Here is a 12,832-nt window from a genome sequence, read left to right on the forward strand (position 1 = left end):
ACTACAGAATCCCCTTATTGGAAGCCGACGCTCCCCTCGTTGCATTAGAGCCAGTCTCAATACCAGAAACTTGGCTCTTTGTGCTATGTTCCCCTGAGAATCTATCACCCCCTACATTTTCCAAAACAGCATACCTGTTTGAAATGGGTATATTTACAAAAGACTCCTGCCCTGCGTGCCGACCTCTCTTATCCTTCCTGGAGGTAACCCATCTATATGACTGTATCTGAGACTTTCCCCCCTTCATTTAACTGCCATCCATCACATACTGTTGCTGTTGCAAATTCCTAATTGCTTCTATCTGTCTCTTCAACTGATCCATTCGATCTGATAAGAGTCGCATCCAACAGTATTTATGGCAGATACAATCAGCAGTAACCCTTAAACTCTCTTAAAACTCCCACATCTGACAAGAAGTACATATCACTGCAAAGGCCATTTTTGCTCTTTCACAATCTACAGACCCCAGAAAATAACACCGTCTTATTCCTCTACAAAACACTGCACCAGGTTAAATTAGTAGCTATGGCTTATATTTTAAGTTTAATCAAGAGACTTACCTCCAAAACATATAATCAAGAAAGAACCCACTGTACTCACTAATACGGTCTTTCTCTTGGACAGACTTAAAACAACAATTAACTTATCTGATTCTGTGTTGTTAACTCCCCCCAAACCTGTTCCTCCAAGATTAGTTGTGAAATTCACTGTTTGTTTATTTTCCCAGACGCACTCCGATGTCCAGCGACGCATGAATTCAAAAACAGCAAAGGCAGCAACTGTGCAGGTTCTCTCTCTCTCTCCTGCACTGTCCTCACCATGTGCTTCCTTTGTCTGCTCTTCTCCCTTTTAAAACTGCTGTTGGTTTGACTTTTTTTTCCAATGTTCCAAAACAATACAACAGCATATAAAACAGTAATTGCTGCTCCTGGAATTCAAGGAAATCACCTCCAGCACCTAAAATACCTCAAAAAACGGAGCAGCTCTTACAGCCAGAAAGTTTTCCCGTCCTCCATCTTGGATTACCCAGAATCCACTATATTGCATAATTCTTGCCCACAGTTGACGTGTTCATGTGATTTATTTGGGACTCTAGTTTAGTGTGGTTTTGTCTCTTTGCATCCTTGATGGCTCTGTAAAGATTGTACTTAGACTTCCTGTATAGATAGGCTCAATTGACTTGAATGCCTCAGACCTGGGTTTTAGTAGGAAAGTCAATGACGTTCTCCGTTCTGTCAAGTTAAGTGCACCATCAACTCTCTGCTACCTCACACTCTACAACAGATCCCATCTCCTACCAAAGCACATGCTTAACCACTCTCAATATGAACCAAACTAAGATCCCTAAAAATATGATAAGAATATAGCCTAAATCTCAACTTTTTCTTAATTTTAATAGCAATTATAAAGCATTGTGATCTGGATGTAATTTGAATAGTCAGATACCCAGCTTGAAGCAAAACACACTTATTCATACTATACAGGAAGAATACAAACAAATGAGTGAAGAATTAGAATAACTTAGCTCTATTGAAAAATTTAACAGAATAATAAATTACTTAACAAATAAAGAACAGTAGTTCCAATACAGCAACGTCCCATAAACACACACTTGACAAAGGCATCTGCAGTAAAATAGATTGCCTCACATGCAACTTCAGCTGTAATAGAGAGAGGAATAAAAACTTCCACATCCAGCTTTAAGAGCCCAGCAACTGCTGAAAGTTAAACTAAAATCCTGGTTCTGTGGGAGTTTGATGCTTCATGCTGCTTCTATTGTTCCAATTTTGTTTTGAGAAGGGCTCACAAGCTGTGCATTTTATTGGCTTGAGGTAGACTGCTCAGTTCCTCTGTCTCAATCTTTCTTTATTAAAAAAAAGGACAAAATACAACTCTTAACCTCACAGTATCATCATAGCATCATCACATAAGATCTTCCCTCACTTGCTGTCACCCACCCCAAATCCCTCACAACACTAATCCTCTCTCTGCACTGCCTACTTATTCACTCGGAACATCTCACCATCTTTCCCCCACGTGCACCAGCACTGACAGCCACTTTCATCTCACTCAATCCACCCTCTCAGTCCAGAAGAATGCAGTCCATAATAGACAGAAAAAGCCAAGATGGGCAATGAGGTGCCAAACATTTGGCTGTTCACCACCTTCATGGAGATGATCTTGACCACAATCAGTCTGACTTAATGGGCGGCACGGTGGCAAAGTGGTTGGCACTGCTGCCTCACAGAGCCAGAGACCTGGGTTCAATTCCCGCTTCAGGTGACTGTCTGCATGGAGTTTGCACATTCTCCCCTTGTCTGCGTGGCTTTCCTCCGGGTGCTCCCGTTTCCTTCCACAATCCAAAAATGTGCAGGTCAGGTGAATTGGCCATGCTAAATTGTCCTTAGTGTTAGATGAAGGGGTAAATGTAAGGGAATAGGTCTGGGTGGGTTGCGCTTTGGGAATAGGTCGGTGTGGAATTGTTGGGCCGAAGGGCCTGTTTCCACACTGTAAATCATCTAATCTAAAAAAGTAATCTAATCTAATCTGACTGTGGCCTTGTTCCTGAACTGATCTCAGAAGCCACCCATTTCCACCTTATTGACTGATCACTACTGACTACCATGACAAGCTGCCTGGCTTTGTGTTTGTACTAGGGGAGGGCAAAACACAAGTGCTGCACGCCTGTCATGCTGAGGGGACAAAGCACAAAAAGGCAAGACAAGGTAGGTGGGCTCAAAGTGATCATGCAGTAAAGGAGAGAACAATCAGCTCTGAGATGCAGTTTGGTTTATTCATAAGCTAAGTGCCTGTCCCTACACTCAAAATCCTTGTCGTAACAATGAGAGGTGCCAGTGCACCCAGAGTGTGCAGAATTAAAGTGCAGAAATGCACTGTAGGTGGAGTGGAGATGTGCCAAGAGTGTAGGAGAGGGTGGTTTATGTCAGATACCAGCACCTGTGTATGTAGGGCACCTGCAGTCTCTACCCTTACAGCCTATTGTGAGAGGCTGGGTGTTCCTGTCGCCATGGATACACTCAGAATGCAAATTTGGGAATTCTCAGCATCTAATATCTATGGGTAGCTGGTACATTAGGAGAGTGCTTATTAATAAAATGAGAATAGTATTGAGTTATAATCCCTGTATGTAAACCTCTTGCAGCTCACTAGCGAGAATCTTATCTCACCATCCAGAACATAGTCCAAAAATGTGACTTGTTGATCTCGACATCAAGAAAGTGCTTGCTCAACTTTTCTCATGAATGTGCCAAATTTCTTACAATAGCCTACAACATTCAGGGCCTGGAGGGATTTTGCCTCTTGTGTTGTTGCCAATATACTAATTGTATAACAAGATGTTTCACAGTGTTACAAGATAAAACACGTCTGTTAGTCTTCATTTTATAGTATTTTATTTGTATTTTACATCTCAATACAATTTTTCAAATTTACAGCAGAATTAAATCTTCACCAACTAATGCAAGTTGCACTAGGGAATTAGAACGTACAATATAGAAAGAGATTCAATCAATTTATTGTATGCTGACTATTTTAAAGAGCTATCAACTGACTCCACTCTCCTTTAACTGCTCCACTGCACTTTCACCATCACACTTTAAGTTTTTTCCTTTTTAGGTAATTATCTGATTCCCTTTGAAAGTTGTTAGTGAATCTGCTTCCATCATCTTCTCAGACTCTGAATTCCAGTTTTCACTGTGAGAAAAGATTCCTCTTCCTCTCACCTCCGATTCTTTTGTCAATTACCTCACATCTATGTCCTCTGTTGACTGACCCAGCTACCAGTGGAAAGGATTCACTTCAATAATCTATCATATTCCATCAGGATCTTCAATACCTCTCTTAAATTCTCTCCACTTAATTTGTTTGCATATTTTGAACAGCATTCTCTATAATAATAAGTAACTACCAGATTTAAAGTCAATGACATCTTTTAATTTAACTCACTAATTCAAATTCAATTGTTGGATTATAGTTTTTCTCTTCCCTTCTGTATTGTGTAACTTGGTAATGGATGTGAGAATATTAAATACTGCCATCACTAAAACAGACCATCTGGACAGGTATTTCTGAGAGGCCACATTTGCTTTCAAAACGATAGTTATTTTGCCTCAGAAGTAAGGAAATGACTATTAATTGCTTTGGGGCAACATGAGACTCTAAAAGATGCCATATCAATGCCCAAGGTTTTTTCATTGTTCAGACATTTCTAAATTAAAATTGCAATATTTAGGGCCATTGTCTGAAAATACCCATGCCCCGCTGTTGAATTAATCAAATCCAGGTTAATAAATGTCTGACAAAGAATTAATGATTTTTGTATATAGTTATTGCAGTCACATTCCATCCTTGCATTGTTTATTCTTACAAAATTAGTCTATTTTACTTGGAATCCTTGTGCTGCTTTTGTGCAAGGAAAATCATATCTTAATAACTTGATGAATTTGTTTGAGGAAGTTACCAAAAAGCTTGATGAGAGCAAAGCAATAGACATTGTTTACTTGGACTGGTGTAAAGCCTTTGACAAAGTTCTCATGGTAGACTAATTAGTAAATAGGATACAGCCACATGGGATACAGAAGAATTGTTTGCATCTAAATTGTTTCATGACTTTAAGTACATATTGACATTCTGAAACCTTGTGCTACAGTGCTTTCAACCAACATAAAAGGTGTTTGGTAAAAGAAGTTGCTTCAATATGAATATGTTCCCTCACCAACCAAGATGTGGTAAATATTTAACAGACTTTAACAGATAGAAGTGCTCTACTGTAAAACACAGAAGAGGAAGTTAAAGTCTATTTCACTTGTTGCTGTCCCTTCAGTCTGGTTGAGGAGTTTGTTATTCCCTTGGTTGCATAAAATCTTGCATGTTAATTTTAATACGTATTTCATATATTGTTTCCAAATTAGAATTTTGATAAATTTCCACATAAACACTCTCAAGAGTGTAATGACTGTGTATTATGATTTTCTCTTCAATTTTCAACTTGAGTCATTTCTTTACAAAAACAATTGTGAAACTCTGCCTACATTGTGTTGGAGGCAGCACACAGGTTGTTTACTATGAAATATTCTGCCTACATTTCTGTTGTAAATTATTGTGGCGAACTTCTATTATTTAGAAATGAAGTTTCTGACTTTGTTAATTACTAGAGTGGCATGGCAGCTTAGTGGTTAGCCACTGCTGCTTCACAGTGCCAAGGACCTGGGTTCAAATCCAGGCTCAGGCAATTGTCTGTGTGGAGTTTGCACATTCTCACCATGTCTGCATGGGTTTCCTCTGGGTGTTCCGGTTTCCTCCCACAGTCCAAAAATGTGCAGATTAAATGGATTGGCCATGCTAAATTGCCCATAGTGTCCAGGGATGTGCAGATTTAGTGGATTAGCCATGGTAAATGCAGAGTTACAGGATGGGGTGGATTGCTGTTTGGAGAGGCAGCGTGGACCTAATCAGCTGAATGGCCTGCTTCCACACTATAGGGATTCTATGATTCTGTAACGACAGAAAGATGTAAACTCATCAATCCAGAAGACATCATCAACAGCAAAAATGAAATTAAAGTCTCAAAATAAAGGAGGTCTTGTGGCGCAGTGCGTAGTGTTTCTGAGCCAGATGTTTCAAGCTTGAATCCCATCCCAGAACTCAATGACGAAGGAACATATGTTGATAACACAGTTAAACAGCGCTTTTTAAAAATTTCATATTTTCAACATCTTCCACTGTAATGCTTTTGTGTTAGTTTGGGTGCCATCCTTCACCACTGGAAGGAAGTTAAGAATGGGAGAGATTCCTGGTCAATCAAATGACAGAAAGAAAGTTAGAGCTTCCACCATCACTATCCCCAGCTCCAAACTACAATAAGTACATAGAAGTGTGTGCTGTTAAAGCAAACCAGGTTCCTTAAGTGAACTGGAACACCACCACATCACCGGAACATTGTCAATTCACATGCTTAACATCAAATTGCACAAAGTGTAGAACTTAATCCCCTGTAAGGACTATGCTGATTAACCTTTGGGTGAAAGTGGCCTCACTGATTAATTTTCTTTCTCTCACCTAACTTCTAAAATTTATTAACTAAGCCATAGCATATAGATGAATATCAAGTGATAATTTATATGACCAAATAGTCTTCCATTATTCAATGTGCACATAAATAGCTACTTGAGTTAATTTATATCTGTTATATTGGTTAAGTAACTAGATTGTGATGCAGAGTGATGCCAACAGTGTGGCATCAATTTCTGCTCCAGCATAGATTACCATGAAGGTCCTGTCTGAGATATGATAACTCTTAGGTTGAACTCTCCCACCAGTCACCTCTCTCCTATGAGAGAGTAGCCCCATAGTCCTCTGGGACTAGGAGATTTGACTATATGCAGAAGAATCATTGCTTGCAGAAGAAGAAAATTGAAAAACATTTTTAAAAATCTGTGAACTTTGAGATGAAATTTTAATCTTGGCACCAATTTCATCCAGGCAGGGCTAATTGTTAAAAATTTGTGTAGTTTGCTTGGAATCCTTCTGCATGTTGTCAACTACTATGGGTCATTACAACAGACAATAGACAATAGGTGCAGGAGTAGGCCATTCTGCCCATCGAGCCTGCACCACCATTCAATATGATCATGGCTGATCATCCTTAATCAGTATCCTGTTTCTGCCTTATCTCCATAACATCAGACCTATGGAAGTTTGCTGGCTAATTAAATACTCTGGAGTGGGTAAGGTTTAGCAATCAATGATTGTAATATCATCACTCAAGATGCTGGCTACGAATCTGCTTGCATTACACTGCACTAGGAAGTAATACTCACATATGCATATTCATACACATGATCAGATGTCCAATAACTTTGTTCATAATGTGTTGGAGAAGGCTATTGTATAATCTGGACTTTCTAATCAATGGCAGATCCAACAATTCTATCAGAGGCCAGAAACTACTATCCTCTTCATCCTACTACTATCCCACCACATGTAAACAAACGGGTTATTTGTTTTTTCTTTTTCCTCTTCTTATACTCAACAAATTCAGTTTCTATCTTTCGCTTCACCTCCTTACTCATCTTAAAGAGAACCTATTACCAAAATTATGTTGTAGTCTCCTCTCTATTTCCACAAAAATTATATCTTTTTTTCTCCATTTTGGCCTCCATTTTGCCAGAGCGGCAAGGAGAGAAGGAGGAGTGAAGCGAGGGCTGACGGGAAGGGTGAGATTTCCCGTATAAGAAGGGACTTACCTCGCGAGTCGGGCCTCCATTTTGTCAGAGTGGCGAGGAGAGGATGAGTGAAGCTGCTTGGAAGGCAAGGGCTTAATTTATATTTGGGCAGTGGCTAAACCCAAGATACTACACAGGTAGGATCTCTCTCCCGCCCCCTTCTCTAACCGGAAGAAAAAGACCCTGTAAGGTAAGGCTTTTATTTCTTAACTTTCTTTTTCATTTATTTAAGTGCATTGTTTGGTTTTAGTTAGTTCATATAAAGCTAAGCTTCCAATGGCAGGGGACCTCAGATCCGTGGCATGTGACTCTTGCTTGATTTGGGAGCTTAGGAATGTGTCTGACATTCCTGACTCTTACACTTGCAAGGAGTGTGTCCAGCTGCAGCTGTTGTTTGACCGCATGACAGCTCTGGAGCTGCGGGTGGACTCACTGTGGAGCATCCGCGATGCTGAGGAGGTCGTGGATAGCACGTTTAGTGAACTGGTCACACCACAGGTTAGGATTGCTGAGGGAGACAGTGAACGGGTGACCAAAAGACAGAAAAAGAATAGGAAGACAGTGCAGGTGTCCCTTGCAGTCATCTCTCTCCAAAACAGGTATACCGTTTTGGGTACTGTTGAGGGAGATGGCTCACCAGGGGAGGGCAGCAGTTGTCAAGATCATGGCACCGTGGCGGGCACTGCTGTTCAGAAGGGCGGGAAAAAGACTCATGGGGCCATAGTCATAGGGGATTCAATTGTGAGGGGAGTAGATAGATGGTTCTGTGGCCGAAAATGGGACTCCCAGATGGTATGTTGCCTCCCAGGTGCTCGGGTCAGGGATGTCACTGATTGGCTGCAGAGCATTCTAAAAGGAGAGGGTGAACAGCCAGTTGTCTTGGTGCATATCGGCACCAACGATATAAGTAGAAAGCGAGATGAGGTCCTGAAAGAAGAATTCAGGGAGCTAGGAGTGAAGTTAAAGGTAGTGATCTCGGGATTATTACCATTGCCACGTGCTAGCCAGTGTAGGAGGGAAGGGTTCAGATTTGTTGGACATTGGGACCGGTTCTGGGGAAGGTGGGACTATTACAAAAGAGACGGTCTACATCTGAACCAGACTGGAACCAATGTCCTTGGGGGAGTTTTTGCTACTGCTGTTGGGGAGGTTTTAAACTAATGTGGCAGGGGGCTGGGAACCAGAAGAGAAAACAAGTAGGCAACGAGGTGGAGACTGGAGACTGTAAGAATCATGAAGATAACATTAATAAAGGGAAGAGTAGGCAGAAAACAGGTGAGCACAAAATAACTGGTGGCCTGAAATGCATCTACTTTCATGCAAGAAGTATAGTGTGTCAGGCAGATGAACTGAGGGCTTGGATTGGTGCCTGAGAGTATGACATTGTTGCCATCACAGAGATTTGGTTGAAGGAAGGGCATGATGATTCGCAACTGAATGTTCCAGGATATAGATGCTTCAGACAGGACAGGGAGGGAAATAAAAGCGGGGGTGGAGTTGCATTGCTGGTCAGGGACAATATCACAGCTGTGCAAAAGGAGGACACTATGGCGGTCTTGGGTAGTGAGGCATTATGGGTGGAGCTGAGGAATAAGAAGGGTGCAGTTACATTGTTGGGGCTGTAGTACAGACATCCCAACAGTGAGCGTGAGGTAGAAGAACAAATAGGTAAACAGATTATGAATAGATGTAGAGGCAACGAGGTAGTGGTGATGGGAGATTTTAATTTTCCAAACATTGACTGGGATACACTTTGCGTCAGAGGTCTGGATGCAGTAGAATTTGTATGAAGCATCCAGCAGCGTTTTCTAGAGCAGTATGTCAATAGTCCAACGAGGGAAGGGGCCATATTGGACCTGGTACTGAGGAACGAGCCAGGACAGGTGGTAGAAGTTGCGGTGGGGTTTTCTTTGGGAACAGTGACCACAATTCTGTAAGTTTTACAATACTCGTAGATAAAGGAAAGAGTGGTCCTAAGGGAAGAGTACTAAACTGGGCCAAGGCTAATTATATCAAAATTAGGCAGGAGCTGGGAAATGTGGATTGGACACAGCTATTTGAAGGGAAGTCCACATTTGAGATGTGGGAGGCTTTCAAAGATAGGTTAACGGCAGTGCAGACTAGGCATGTCCCGTTGAAGGCAAAGGATAGGAAGGGCAAGACTCGTGAACCGTGGATGACAGGAGAAATTGTACAACTAGCCAAGCGGAAAAGGGAAGCGTACATAAGATCTAGGCAGCTGAGGACAGAAGGGGACCTGGAGGAATATCAGAAGAGTAGGACAAGTCTTAAATAAGGAATCAAGTGGGCTAAAAGAGGTCATGAAATAGCTAGCAGAATTAAGGAAAATCCCAAAGCATTTTATTCTTATATAAGAAGCAAGCGGGTAACTGGAGAAAGAATTGGTCCACTAAAGGAAAACGAAGGAAGGCTGTGTACCAAACCTGAGAGAATGGGTGAGATTCTGAATGATTACTTTGCATCAGTGTTCACTGAGGAGAGGAACATGATAAATCTTGAGATTAGAGGTAGAAGTTTGATTAGTCTGGATCACGTTGGCATAAGTAGGGAAGATGTGTTGGGTATGCTAGAGGTCATTAAGGTGGACAAATCCCCAGGACCAGATGGGATCTATCCCAGGTTGCTGAGGGAGGCGAGATAGGAAATAGCTGGGGCCAAGACAGATATCTTTGTGGCATCCTTAAATACAGGTGAGGTGCCGGAGGACTGGAAGGTTGCTCATGTTGTCCCCCTGTACAAGAAGGGTAGTAGGGATATTCCGAGTAACTACAGGCCAGTGAGTCTGACGTCAGTGGTGGGGAAGGTGCTGGAGAGGGTACTGAAAGACAGGATCTATTTATATTTGGAAAGGAATGAGCATATCGGTGATAGGCAGTATGGTTTTGTGGGGGGGGAATATCGTGCCTTACCAACTTAATAGAGTTCTTCGAGGAAGTGACCAAGTTGTTAGATGAAGGAAGGGCTGTTGGTATCATATACATGGACTTTAGTAAGGTATTTGATAAGGTTCCTCATTGTAAACTACTGGAGAAAGTGAAGTCACATGGTGTGCAGGGGGTTCTAGCTAGGTGGATAAAGAACTGGTTGAGCAACAGGAGACAGAGAGCAGTAGTTGAAGGAAGTTTCTCGAAATGGAGAAAGGTGACCAGTGGTGTTCCACGGGGGTCAGTTTTGGGACCACTGTTGTTTGTAATATACATAAATGATGTAGAAGAGGGCACTGTTGGTATGATCAGCAAGTTTGCAGATGACACAAAGATTGGTGGAATAGCAGAAAGCATAAGGGACTGTCAGAGAATACAGGAGGATAAAGATAGACTAGAGAGTTGGGTGGAAAAGTGGCAGATGGCTTTCAATCCAGAAAAATGTGAAGTGATACATTTAGGCAAGTCTAATTCTAGCGCGAATTATACAATGAATGGAAGAGCCTTGGGAAAGGTTGATGGGCAGAGAGATCTGGGAGTGCAGGTCCATTGTACCCTGAAGGTTGCTGCACAGGTGGATAGAGTGGTCAAGAAGGCATATAGATGCTTGCCTTCATCGGATGGGGTATTGAGTATAAGAGCTGGCAGGTCATGTTAAAATTGTGCAAGACATTTGTTTGGCCACATTTAGAATACTGTGTACAGTTCTGGTCACCACATTATCAAAAGGACGCTTTGGAGAGGATGCAGAGAAGGTTTACGAGGATGTTGCCTGGTATGGAAGGTGCTAGCTATGAAGAGAGGTTGAGTAGGTTAGGTTTGTTTTCACTAGAACAAAGGAGATTGAGGGGGGACCTGATTGAGGTTTACAAAATCATGAAGGGTATAGACAGGGTGGATAGAGACAAGCTTTTTCCCAGGGTGACGGATTCAATAACGAAAGGTCACGCTTTCAAGGTGAGAGGTGGAAAGTTTAAGGGGGATACACGTGGTAAGTACTTCACACAGAGGGTGGTGGGCGTTTGGAACGTGTTGCCAGCAGAGGGGTAGAGGCAAGCATGGTAGATCAAGTTTAGATGTGTCTGGACAGATGCACAAGTGGGTGGGGAGCACAGGGATACAGATGCTCAGGAATTGACCGACAGTTTTAGACAGTACATTTGGATTGGCTCAGGCTTGGAGGGCTGAAGAGCCTGTTCCTGGGCTGTAAATTTTCTTTGTTCTTTGTGGGGTTGAAGAGATAAGCCATCAGGAAAGCATCGAGTTGCCATAAAGGAGTCACTGGCATAGTGGCTTCTAAAGATTTCTGGAACAGCAGATTGGCACAACATGAAAGGATCGTGCCTTTTTTTCAGAGTAGCAGCTATTCATCACCAGGGGCATGGTCATACACCAATGCAAATAAGGTAAAAGTTATCTTTTGAGTTTTATTCAGAGTTCTTAGGGTTGCACCTGCAAAGCTACAACTGTGCAGTCAATAACAAAGCCATGAGAAAGCTCTTATTGAAGCAAAGTTACATCCACCCTCCTTCTGCTTCTCCCAGTTTAGAGAGAATTAAGTTTTTTTTCCTGGCAAACAAAATCTCTGTGAACTTTGGCTTCAAAGCAATGATGGTGATGAGCCCAATGTTTGCATTATTTTCTCACTATTTTTACTTAAATCAGCAGTTATAAAAGCAAAGATACCAGCATCAGAGTGCTGAATTTTATAACCTGCTTTAACTTCATGGATGGTTTGAATGAGTTAAAACAAATATTGCATTGTTTATATATTTAAAATTTAGTGCACTCTATCCCAAAATACCAGCTCCCTCTCAGCCTGAAGAAGTAGATTCTCATTCTTAGGTGCAGCAGTAGAGTTGTGAACAGTCTGACAATTTGTATGCTACAATTGTGTTTTAATGACAGTAAAGATTAACCAAGTTAAATGTTCAACAGGAACATTGAATAAATACTGACGATTATTATGATTCTATTCATTATAAGATAATTCAAAGGGATTTTAATTGGTTTGGGGATATTTTTATGCAGAATAACTTTCTGAAAAAGAATATGCTAAAAGAAAATGCATCAAATTGCCCTTTGGCATATTTTACATCACATCAGAGCAAACAGTTATTATACCCAATAGTTAATACATTGAAGTATATGGGAACAGTGCTTTATTTGCACCAATACACATAAATGAACTAATTGCAAACACAAGTCAGTTACTAATGTATTGAGAAGCAGTTTATTGTCATAAGCATACGGCATTCAACCATTCAATTCTGCTCTTTCATTCAATTGGATCATGGCTAGTCTGTAGCCTATCCCATGTACTCCATGCCTCTCGACACCTTTACCAAATAAAATCTATTAATCTCTGTCTTGAAAGTTCCAGTTTTCCCCACTTTCAAAGTTGTATGCAGATAAGAATTCCTGATTTTGTTGACACTTTCTTGTTGAAATGTACTTCCTGAGCGCCCTCATGGTCGACTTGACTCTATAAAAGTATAAAATTATGTTATTTTATTTTTGGTTCCTCATTTTGATGAAACAATTTCTCTCTATCTTTCCTATTGCATCCTTTTTATCAATTTAAGCACCTCAATATCAACAGCCCTGAGTCTTCTACACTCAACAAAATAAAAAGCAAATCAT

General features: G+C 41.1%; 1 long non-coding RNA gene across 1 annotated transcript in view; it reads right to left on the reverse strand.

Moving 5' to 3' along the window:
- Positions 1-12,206: 12,206 nt before the first annotated feature.
- Positions 12,207-12,832, reverse strand: part of LOC122562102 — a 49,377-nt gene continuing 48,751 nt past the window's right edge. The window contains exon 4 of the long non-coding RNA XR_006315214.1: positions 12,207-12,674. This is a non-coding gene — a long non-coding RNA (uncharacterized LOC122562102). The remainder of the gene's footprint in view (positions 12,675-12,832) is intronic.

This window comes from Chiloscyllium plagiosum, chromosome 24, assembly GCF_004010195.1.
Source record: "Chiloscyllium plagiosum isolate BGI_BamShark_2017 chromosome 24, ASM401019v2, whole genome shotgun sequence".
NCBI classification, from domain to species: domain Eukaryota; kingdom Metazoa; phylum Chordata; class Chondrichthyes; order Orectolobiformes; family Hemiscylliidae; genus Chiloscyllium; species Chiloscyllium plagiosum.